Source organism: Bos indicus, chromosome X (genome assembly GCF_029378745.1).
Source record: "Bos indicus isolate NIAB-ARS_2022 breed Sahiwal x Tharparkar chromosome X, NIAB-ARS_B.indTharparkar_mat_pri_1.0, whole genome shotgun sequence".
NCBI lineage: Eukaryota > Metazoa > Chordata > Mammalia > Artiodactyla > Bovidae > Bos > Bos indicus.
In genome coordinates, this window is record NC_091789.1 from 8,645,353 (window position 1) to 8,657,043 (window position 11,691).

Below are 11,691 nucleotides of genomic sequence, written 5' to 3' on the forward strand. Positions count from 1 at the left end.
TTTCCTAAGAACCCATACTCTTTTGATAAGAAAGTACTCATTTACTTTACAGAAAATGTGAAACCAAAATTATGATATAAAAATTAAAGTAATTCATTATCCCATTACCTAAATAACAACTTTTTATCATTGTGGTATACAAAATGAAGTGAAGTGAAGTGAAATGAAGTCACTCAGTCGTGTCGGACTCTTCGTGACCCCAGGGACTGTAGCCTATCAGGCTCCTCCGTCCATGGGATTTTCCAGGCAAGAGTGCTGGAGTGGACTGCCATTTCCTTCTCTAGGGGATCTTCCGACCCAGGAATCGATCCCAGGTCTCCCGCATTGCAGGTAGACACTTTACTGTCTGAGCCACCAGGGAAATCCCCCATGGGTATACATATACACGTAAATAATGTGCATGCTCAGTGGCTTCAGTCATGTCCGACTCTTTGTGACCCTATGGACTGTAGCCTGCCAGGCTCCTCTGTACATGGGATTTTCTGGGCAAGAATACTGGAGTGGGCTACCATGCCCTCCTCCAGGGGATCTTCCTGATCCAGGGATTGAACCCAAGTTTCTTATGTCTCCTGCATTGGCAGGTGGATTCTTTATCATTAGTGCCATGTGGGAAGCCCACACATACATACATACATACATACACACACACACACACACACACACACACACACACACACATATATATATATATGTTTTCATTTACTTGAAGAAAGATGGATGGCTTTTGAGTATCATACTCTAAGGAATTTCTCCTAATTGAATTTATGTTCCCAGGTGCTGAATTCTACATGTTTGATACTGATTGGTTGACATCCCAGAGAAGCTGAAGTCAAGACTTTTATTTTTCCTTTTTCACTCTTTTCTGTTTTCTTTCTTTCTTTAAAAAAATTTTTTTTATTTATGGCTGGCCATGCTGGGTCCTCGTTGCTGCTCGCGGGCTATCTTGTTGCAGCCAGTGGGATCTACTCTTCTTTGCGTGTGTGGGCTTCTCATTATGGTGGCTTCTCTTGTCTCAGAGTCCAGGCTCTAGAGCGCTCAGGCCCAGTAGTTGTAGTGCATGGGCTTAGTTGCATACTGTGGGATCTTCCTAGACCAGGGCTGGAACCTGTGTCCCCTGCAATGGCAGGTGGATTCGTAACTAATGAACCACAAGGGAAGTCCCTCTTTTTTCTTAATAATCTTGTTTTCCAGAAAATGCCATGTCTTTGGCTGGAAACAACCATGCATTTTTAGTTATAAGCTATATTGAATTTTAGGAACCCTGCTGTTCCTTGAAAATTCTATTGTTCATTTGTTAACTACTGCAAAGCTCATGTTTGCTTCTTATTTTTTTTTAAATTTTATTTTATTTTTAAACTTTACATAAGTCTGTTTTTATGTCTCTGAGCCCTACAGAATTTGCTTCTTCTGAAGAATCTGAACCTATCCCATTAGATCTTCCAAGAGCCTAAGACATAATCCTCATTTCTATCTGACCCATACCACGATGAGACCCCACACTGACTGGATCTGAGAAGAGAGAAAAGTCAGGGAAGAAGAGATGCTTTGGCACTTTGGAGAGAAGGAGGGCAAAAGAATTTTGTTAGGATTTAATTTTTCTGTTGGGTCAAGGAATTCAAAGAGTTGAAGGATGAAGTGTTAAGTTGTATAGATGATAGCAAATTTGTTGAATTTCATTTAATTCATTAAACAAATGGTTATTTTCTGATATGTGTTAGAAGCTAGAGTTATATGTTAATATCTGGTGCATACCTTATAACCTGATTTGGTGAGTTTAGTTAGATAACAGGAGAGAGCCAACTTTGGGATACAAATTATATCCGGAGTGATTTCTTTGTCTCTTATGTCATGTGGCCTTTGCATAAACCCAGTTGAAATAGCATCCAGATATTTCTGTAGTTCTGGGGGCAAGATCAAAAAGATTTATGTGGATGGACTTGATTTGCCAACAGCTCATCTCGTTGGTCCCAGATGACACAAATGAGTAGTGGCAAAGAGCAGGAAAGTTCAGGCAGGATTTTTCTGATACTCTCCTGATTTCCTCCCTCGAGAGGGACAGCTAGTTCCCTGGTTGCCTGAAAGACCACTGAGTGACTGCCTTAAAGAAGTGCTTCGGGGAGTGCTGGCAACACAGCTTCAGGCAGCCACCATCCCAAGCCCCTTTCCAGCCAGTGGATGAAGAACAAAATGTGTTCTAAGGACAGACATCGTGCTGTGGATGGTGCTTCTCTTGGGAGGGCTAATTGGATTAAAAGTAGAACTGGACTGGGACAAGTACTCTTGAGAATGCCCTTGGGCCCTTCTCTTCCACTTTGTGTGTTCTCTGCAGGCGCTCTGCTCCCCTGAGGCACCTGCTGCAGGCCAGGGGGAGCCAGGGTGGAGCCCAGGGGCTGGAAGTCAGATCAGCCTCCAGTCTGAACAAGAGGTGTCCTCGAGTTTCCCCAGGAGATTCCAGCTCACCAGGATCAGCCTTTGAATGAGGTTTTCTGCTTCTAACTAGTAATAGAGTGTTCACTTACCTGCTGTGTCTTCTGCGCTGTGTGTACCGAGGGGCAGGTTTGCTCAGAAGTGGTGTTTTAAATCTGCCTCTTCCCTCCATCCCACTGAGGTGACTAGAGAATTCCATGTCATTCACTGTGGAAGGGCCCCTCCTCTTCCTGTGAGTTACTCAAGAACTGGGGGGAGGGACTTCCATGGGGTCTTCAGTCCATTGTGATTGTGCCTGCTCCCCTCACTGTCTGTGTCCTTGAAGGTGCGCTTCTCTGCTAGTCCTGGGCCCGTGGGGCAGGAGAGGAGAGGTGAGGTGAGGTGAGGAGTGGGGGCTTCTGCCTAGGCTGGGATGTGTCCAGCCTCCCTATCTGCACCAAGAAGCCATTTCCCTGAGGCCCTGTCTCCCAGAAGTGCCTTGAGCAGAAATTTCTGCCCTGCAGGGCTCTCTCCCCTCCTTCCTATGCACAGTCCCATCAAGGTGCTCAGGATTCTGGAGAAGAGCCAGGCTTAGCCAGTTGGCTAATGTGGCAAATGTTTCCAGAGGCAAAAGGGGTAGAGTCTGGCTCCCTGCTTGGTGTAGAGACACATGGGGCAGAGAACAGACATGAAGCTGCCCCGCCAGCGTCCTCGCTCCCAGGGTCCTGATTACTGGGAGGCCTTGGTTATTTGGGAGGGTGCTCGGGAGGAAGGGGACCATCAGGGACATCAACATAAAGCTAAGCTTTCTGGGTTGGAGGCTGGTTTTGTGATACACTTGTGTATGCTGATAACACCCTGGAATTCTGGGAAGAGGAGATTTTGGAATTTTCCAGCATAATCCATTTTGGTGTACCAGCAGATCATTTTAGATCTCACTACATTTGCTGCATTTATGGTTTCAAATGGACTCTGCTATTCATTGGTATACATTTAGGTTTGCATGAAATCACTCACCCTGTGCATAGCTTTTATGTAGTTAATATAACTGTCTTTCAGGGCTGAATTTTCCCAAAGCAACCAGAATTATTGAGGCTGTCAAATCACTACTTTCTTCTGGGTTGGGTACACACAGGAAAAGGCAGGAGGTTTTTGAGGCAAGAACCTGGGCTTTGGAATTAGAGAGACCTGAGTTCAGATACTTGCTCTGCTATTCACTGGCTTTGTGAACTTAAACAAGTTACTGAACTTCTCTGAGCCCCAGTGAGTGGCTGTTCCTTTTCCCTGCCCTTAAGGTTCTGCCCTGGATGCTGTAGTAATGAATATATGGGATTATTAATGATCTTAACAGTTAACATTGAGTGCTTACTATGTGCTAGGCACTATAAGCACATTACCCTTTTGGTGACTGTATATTAGTTCTTCCAAGTGAATATTATCATCCCCATTTTACGGATGTAGTAACTCAATATTGAAATTTGGGAATTGGTGAAGCCTGGCTTCAAAATGATATTTTACTGATTCTAACATCTATGCTCTCACCATTGTAACACACTGCCTTAACCTTTTACCCTTATTAAGTAATATATTTGTAAGTTAACATGGATTATCAATGCCTAAGCCCAATGAAATGACTAATGGAGAGGCTTTGAGACATAGTGGCAATCTGGTGGTCAGGAGCTGCTCTTTTAGAATCTCTCAGGCTTTGGGATATATGACCATCTAGGCTGCCAGTCGGAGAAGGCAATGGCACCCCACTCCAGTACTCTTGCCTGGAAAATCCCATGGATGGAGGAGCCTGGTGGGCTGCAGTCCATGGGGTCACTGGGAGTCGGATACGACTGAGCGACTTCACTTTCACTTTTCACTTTCATGCGTTGGAGAAGGAAATGGCAACCCACTCCAGTGTTCTTGCCTGGAGAATCCCAGGGATGGGGGAGCCTGGTGGGCTGCCGTCTATGGGGTTGCACAGAGTCGGACACGACTGAATTGACTTAGCAGCAGTAGCAGCAGCAGCAGGCCGCCAGTAAGTAGGAACACTAATTATTTCAGGACTGCAAAAAAAAAAAAAAAAAAGAGAGGGGCAGTAATTTAGGCAGTGGGAATGACTTGTATTTGATTCAACAGACTGGCCTTATGAAAAGGTGATTAAGCCTAGTTCAATATTAAGACAGGGACTTCCCTGGTGGTCCAATAGTTAAGATTCCCAGCTTTCACTGTATGGAGTGCAGGTTTGATCCCTGCTCGGGGAACTAAGATCCCACATGCCATGTGGCGTGGCCAAGAAAAAAAATACTATTAAGATAGAGCCCATCTTTCTTATCTAAAGTGAAAGTGAAAGTCGCTCAGTCATATCTGGTTCTTTGTGACCCCATGGACTGTATAGTCCATGGAATTCTCCAGGCCAGAATACTGGAGTGGGAAGCCTTTCCCTTCTCCAGAGGATCTTCCCAACCCAGGGATCGAACCCAGGTCTCCCACATTGCAGGTGGGTTCTTTACCAGCTGAGCTACCAGGGAAGCCCAAGAATACTGGAGTGGGTAGCCTATCCCTTCTCTAGGGGATCTTCCCGATCCAGGAATCGAACCAGGGTCTCCTGCATTGCAGGTGGATTCTTTACCAACTGAGCTATCAGAGAAGCCAACAGCTTATCTAAAGTTGGTCTGAATTAGTTTTTGTTTTAAGTGGGTAAGGTGCCAGCTCTAACAGTCCAATAAGTTATGTCTATGTACTTTTCAGTGAGTAAGTAGGGGGAAAGGAGACTTCAAATCTCCAGACATGTTGCAAACCGGGTAATGGAATCAATGTTTTTAAAATTGGCGTACCAAATCTATGATGGAATGGGAGAGAAAGACATAATTTCTTTATCACAAGCTTTGTAAAGTCTCAACACCAAATAATAGCAGACTTTAATTATGTGGTGCCGGCATTGTGTACAGCACTCCTGAATGGTTACATCACTTCTAGTATGTGACAGAGTGAGGGCGCTAAGCTTCACATAAACTTTAGCATATTGAACCACCCTGGCCCGCGACCTTCTGAGGTTGCTGTAGAACAGAGTTTCTCATTGGCTATGTTTGTTCTTCAGTACTTCAGCCAAGTGTTCAAGACCGTGATGAAACAGGTGTAGGAAGTGCTGCTGCACTGGTAGCAATATCCCCAGGGGATCTATTTGGTAAACCCTGTTTGGTTTGCTGCTGGAAACACTTTAGCCAATGGACCTCAGAATCCCCCCTGTAGGTCAGATCCTGGCCCATCTAGCCCAACTTCTCTGGGGCTTAAAGCCATTGTAGGAAAGCATCATAGCCTACTTAGGGTCAAGTTTACTTTATTACTATTCTTAAAAATTTTGGCTGCACTTGGTCTTTCTTGCAGTGCACAGGCTTTCTATCACACCATGCGGGGACTTCTCTAGTGGCTCATGGGCTTAGCTGCCCCACAGCATGTGGGATCTTAGTTCCCTGACCAGAGACTGAACCTGAGACCCTCCATTGGAAGGTGGATTCTTAACCACTGGACCACCAGGGAAGGCCCTTACATCAATTTTTAGATAATAAGAAATGCCAACAGGAGTCTCTAGCTCTTTACCACTTTATAGATAAAGCAAACAGCATTCATGGAAAGAAGGCTACCTATGCACCGAGCACAGTGTTAGATTCTGCAGAGGCAATCATTATTGCCCTCAGCGGTCTCCTGTTCTGTTTAAAGAAATAAAACAAATATACACCAAACACCAGTCATCAGCCTTTTTTTTTTCAATTGTTGAAACATATTTTCTGGCCTGTAGATGTTGGTTTTCAAAGGATTCTGTGTATCAAACAGTGTTATTTAACAAATAATTATTTTCTCAGTCAAAATTAAGAAAGTCTGTATAAAGTTTCCTCACACAAGTTGATATAATTCCAACTAAGACCAGTTACTTGCCATTTAAGTTTAGGATTTCTGAGAGGATTCAATGAGTATTATTATTATTATTATTATGACATGCAGCCTAATCACAGGCAAATGGATCATTTTACTAGGCTCTTTGTAATACCGACAATACCCCAAAATCCATCATTACTTAAACTTCTATGAACTTTGGGAGCACAAGTTAGGAGAAAGTTGTATAGGAAGCTGGTAGTTTTAATACATGTTAAATACCAGTGAGTGCTAAAATATTTTAGAGCAGTCTAAGTTCAGTATGGACAATTTTAGTTTGCAAAGCTTCCACGATAGTCAGATAGTTTCACATTATGCCCTCATTTGACTAAACAGTTGCTAGAAAAGTTGACTTTGTTTTACTTCAAAATAATATGTAATATTACAGTTTCACTTGTGACATTCTGCAACTTTTTGTTTTTATGTTTATACCTACTATTTCATGTTTTATTCTTCATTCTGCACTACATTACAAAAATAATTGCACACAAGGCAAAAACTTGTGATTACTTTTTTGGTAGGCAGAGTTAAACCATACTCCAGTGTTTAGAAAAGGATGACAAAGAGCTCTCTGATGGTTTTGTCTGTAAGTAAAAGTTTTAGGATATTTAATCTCACTTAAAGATTTTTTTGTTTGATATATATTTACTTTGATCACTTCAATAAGCCATATTGGTTCCAGGAAAGAAAAGAATGAGCAAATGTTGAAAATTTCATGCCTTTACCACTACAGTCCCTGATATTGTGTAGACAGTTTTGAAACTGCAGAACACATATGACCTGCTTTGTAAAAGACTCATACTATTGGACTCCCCACTGATTGATGTTTCTAACATTTTTTCATGAAATATTTATTACTGAGAAGGAAAAGAAAAATAATGCCAATATTGCATCTGTAACCACAAAATGCATTTAGAAATCCACCATTAGCTATTTTTCTTGCTGGGATATATTTCACTTGTATTTACTGAGCTGCTTAGGGAAACATTTATATAGTCCATTTCATTGCCAAATTTTGGTGTTTGTAGTGTATAGATCAAAGTGGTCATCTATGTTTTTCAAAGCATCAGAGATTTTGTAAAAAGTGCTCAGGCCAAAAAAAAAAAAAATTGTATGACAAAGTAGTCTCTGTGGGGACTTGCCTGTCCCCACTTGTAGTCCAGTGGTTGAGAATCCACTTTCCAGTGCAGTGGCCATGGGTTCCATTCTTGGTCAGGGAACTAAGATCCCACATGCCGTGGGGCAACTAAGCCTGTGCACTGCAACTAGAGAGGCCCGCGCGCTGCAACTACTGAGTCCCTGCAGGCTTTAGAGTGCTTGCTCCATAATTAGAGAAAGCCCTAGGGCCACAACACAGAGCCAGCACAGCCAAAAAGAAATAAATAAATAAAGACAAACGGTTTTTTTTTTTTTTAATTTTTATTTATTTATTTTTCTTTTTTTCCTTTTTTTTAAACATTTTATTTTATTTTTAAACTTTACATAATTGTATTAGTTTTGCCAAATATCAAAATGAATCCGCCACAGGTATACATGTGTTCCCCATCCTGAACCCTCCTCCCTCCTCCCTCCCCATACCATCCCTCTGGGTCGTCCCAGTGCACTAGCCCCAAGCATCCAGAATCGTGTATCGAACCTGGACTGGCAAGTAGTCTCTTGGACTTTAATCTTTTAGTTTAAGTGTTAGTTGTGGAACTTCATTTTGAGCTTCCAAGAAAGAGAATAGATTTTTATAAGGAAAGCTAGAGCCTCCCCTACAAAGAAGTGCTATTTTTTTTTTTTTTTGTATTTATATCATATTCTGAGTGCCCCCACCGAGGATGAAGGGAAGTAGAAAGAAGATTCAGTCACGGTCCAGAGACAAGGGGTTTGATGAGAACATCAAAGAGCTCCATGATGATTTATATGTCTGTCAGGTGCTGAGTTGTGGGATGTGAAGAATTGTTTCCAAAAACCCAAATGAGGCAGACCACAGGATTGTCGTTGGTAAACAATGAATGTGAAAGAAGTCAACGTCAGAAATGATATACTCCTCGAGACAAGTAAGAAGTACACTTTGCAGAGGGTTCTTTCAACAAAGGGAAAGAGGAAGGGGAAAGCAAGGGAGCTAACTACATGCAAATGCCATGTTAGGATCTGGGTGTGTAAAGAGGAATAAGACATCATTCTTGTTTTCTAGGAGTGCAAAGACTAGTAGGAAAAAGAAACTTTGAGTGTCTCTTAGTTTCTAGACAAATCACATATGTCATTTAACTTTATCTTCACAGGGAAAGATAAGTAAAAACTGGCTAGGCATGGCCTTCATTTGATCTAGAAAAAGACTTGGGCAAGAAGACTTTACCAGTATATCCAGGTCTGTCCAGTGTACAAGATGCCTGGACCACTTCAAAAACAAATGACTCAGGGATCTATTATTTTACATGAATAAGCTGGTGATCCAGATCCCAGACCTTGAAGCCTGGGCGAATAGACCTTGACTCTGTAGGAACCTTCCATGGCCTACTGCCCAATGAGGCTCAGGATAGAACAGTGTATCTGACCTCATAAGACATATATAGATAGACATAGACATGCTATGAGTCAGGGCTTAGGAACATTTGACAGTTGAGAAGTGTGAGAAGAATATTCTAGAAGTCAAAATTACAGTTGCTAGATAGGAAACTGAAGCCTGACCAATCTGGTGCAGTGACCTCAGAATTAACATTGGGAGGCAGAGGAGGATATGGCGAGATGCACAGGCTCTGAAGTCAGCAACCTGTGTTCAAATCCAGGGCCTGACACTGACCAGTTGTGAACCCTTAAGCAGGCTACCCAGGTCTCTTGAGTTTTGGTTTCCTCATCGGTAAAACAGGGATAATAATAATATTTGCTTCAGAGGGTTGTTGATATAAATAAATGAGATAATTTATGCAAAGTGCTTAAGCAGGAGTGCCTGGAATGTAGTATTTGGTTAACAAATATTTAAAACCTCAGAAGCAGGCAGAGTTTCAGCTAGAATTAGGGATTACCTTCTGAGGCAAGAAGAAGGTAAGCTTTGGACAAGTAAGAGGAACTACATGTAGCAGACAGAAGATAAAGACTTGGCTGTCCCAAGCAGGTTGTGCAGATTTAGAATATAAACCGAGTTAGATGTCCCACTAGTGTGCCCCTAGGGCCCCATCCCTCCCTCTATGACAGCTCTTATTGAGTGCATTTTAATTGTTTACTTGTCTGTCTTCACTGGACTATGAGCTACGTGAGTTCAGGTTTATGCTTTTTCTCTCTCTGACCCAAGTACCTACCGCAGTGACCGTCATACAGTGCTCACGCTCGGTTGCCCAGTTGTGTTCAACTCTTTCCGACCCCATGGACTGTATCCTGCCAGGTTCCTCTGTCCATGGAATTCTCCAGGCAAGAATACTGGAGCGGGTTGCCGTTTCCTCCTCCAGGGGATCTTCCCAACCCAGGGATCGAACTCGAATCTCCTGTGTCTCCTGCCTTGGCAGGTGGATTCTTTACCACTGGGAAGCCCCCATCATACAGTAGATGCTCATAAATGTTGGTTGAAAGAATAAACATTTTTTAGAGGCTTAAATGAGCACACACAACACTGTTTCTGACTCTTGACTCACAAAAGGGTATTAGGAAAATTAACTTCATAGACAAACCAACGTATTATCATACGAAGGTGATCTTCTTAAAAAAAAAAAACACTTTTATTTTTTTCTTGTCTCATTTTTGTAAAGGAAGTGAATTTCAGTAAGAGAGAATGTGTAAACTCACCACAGGTGACAATATTATAACACTGTCACAGGCGAATTCACACCTATAGATGAGCTAGTTGAAGAACAAAGTTAGTTTTGAAAGGTTAGAGAAAAAGATTTTGAAATGTGAGATCCACTCTATAAAACTAACCACCCTTGCCATCATCCTTTTAATCTAACTGAGTTTGAGAATAGCCTAGGGCATTTGAAATGAAGACAATTAACACCTCAGACAGGGCATCCACACACAAAATACTGTCACCTCTCAGAGACTTCAGGAGGTGGCACGTGTAGATAAGAAGATACTTTTGACCTTGGCTGACAGTTTGTCAATGCTTTTATATTTGATTAAAATGGCATTTATATTCTAAAAGGCGGTAGTTTGCTTAAACTGTGAAGTTCTCTTCCTTTTCCTCTTGATTTTTATTTCTTAGTTTATTTAAAAACAACAAGAATGAAAATGTTTTCTCTGTTGGGTGAGACCTGAGGAAACAACTCTTGCTTCTTGCACTTAAATGAGTTCAGTCCATCTCCTCTGGTGTCTCTAAAGAATGCTTGGCTTTTGTTTAAAGCCCAGCATGTTCAAGTTGGAAGTAGCCTTAGGGGTCATCTGGTTCAACACCATATAACAGATGGAGAAAATGAGGCTCAGAGAGAGGAAGTGATTTAGTAGCAAAATACGGAGTGTAATCAGACTCTCATAATTGCTGGATTAGTCCATCCAATTCATCTTCCTATTTTAAAAGTGGGCAAAAAAACAACAACAAAAAAGGTGGAGCAGAGGCATGTAGGATCAAATTTGTGTGTGTGTGTATTTTTTCCTCTTATTTTCTTGAGAGCACTAATTTCACTCTCTAAAACAAATATATTTAGCATCTAATATGTTTCAGACACTGAAGATACAGTGGTGACCAAGGCACACAGAATCCTGCCATCATGGACCCTATGTTCTAGTGCACGAGACAGACAATGAACAATCAGATAATTCTGCTTCTAATGGGATTATATTTGTATTAGAGGGCCCAGTCTTCCTTCGTTTTTCTCTATTGGTGCCCTGCAAGTTCTCTTGCTTTCCCCTTGTGTTTTTCACCCTTTCTTCTCTTGTGGGTCTGGTGAGAGAGAAGAGAGCCATCACAATTCCTCTTTCTTTACACTTCAAGCTCAGTGTGAAATTTTGAATTTGCTAAAATCAGGTTTAGTACCCGTGTAGCACTAGAGTGAAGATGTCAGTATTTTTCATCAACACTGCAGTCGTGGGCTGGCTCGGCTGTCAGCTTGCTTGTGAGATGATAATGAGGGACTGGATGTGCGAGTTGTACTACTACCTTATAATTTATCTGTTCCTTTTTAATACCGTTTTAGTTGTGCTGAACCCCATCGTACCTGGCTGCTTTGACAGGTGTGCTATTTTAGCAACATAGGACAAAACAGAGAACGAAAAGAAGAATGCATGCTACACTTTTGCTGTCAGCTCGAGGTTGCAACGTTCCTAAATTTGCGAATGATTTGTTCAGGGTTGTTCAGAGACAAAAAATCTTAGGTTTTGTTTTTGCCTGTGTGACACTGCATGTTCTCACAGTTCATCTCGTAGGTGGGCTGCTGTTCATGGGGAGTGAGTGAG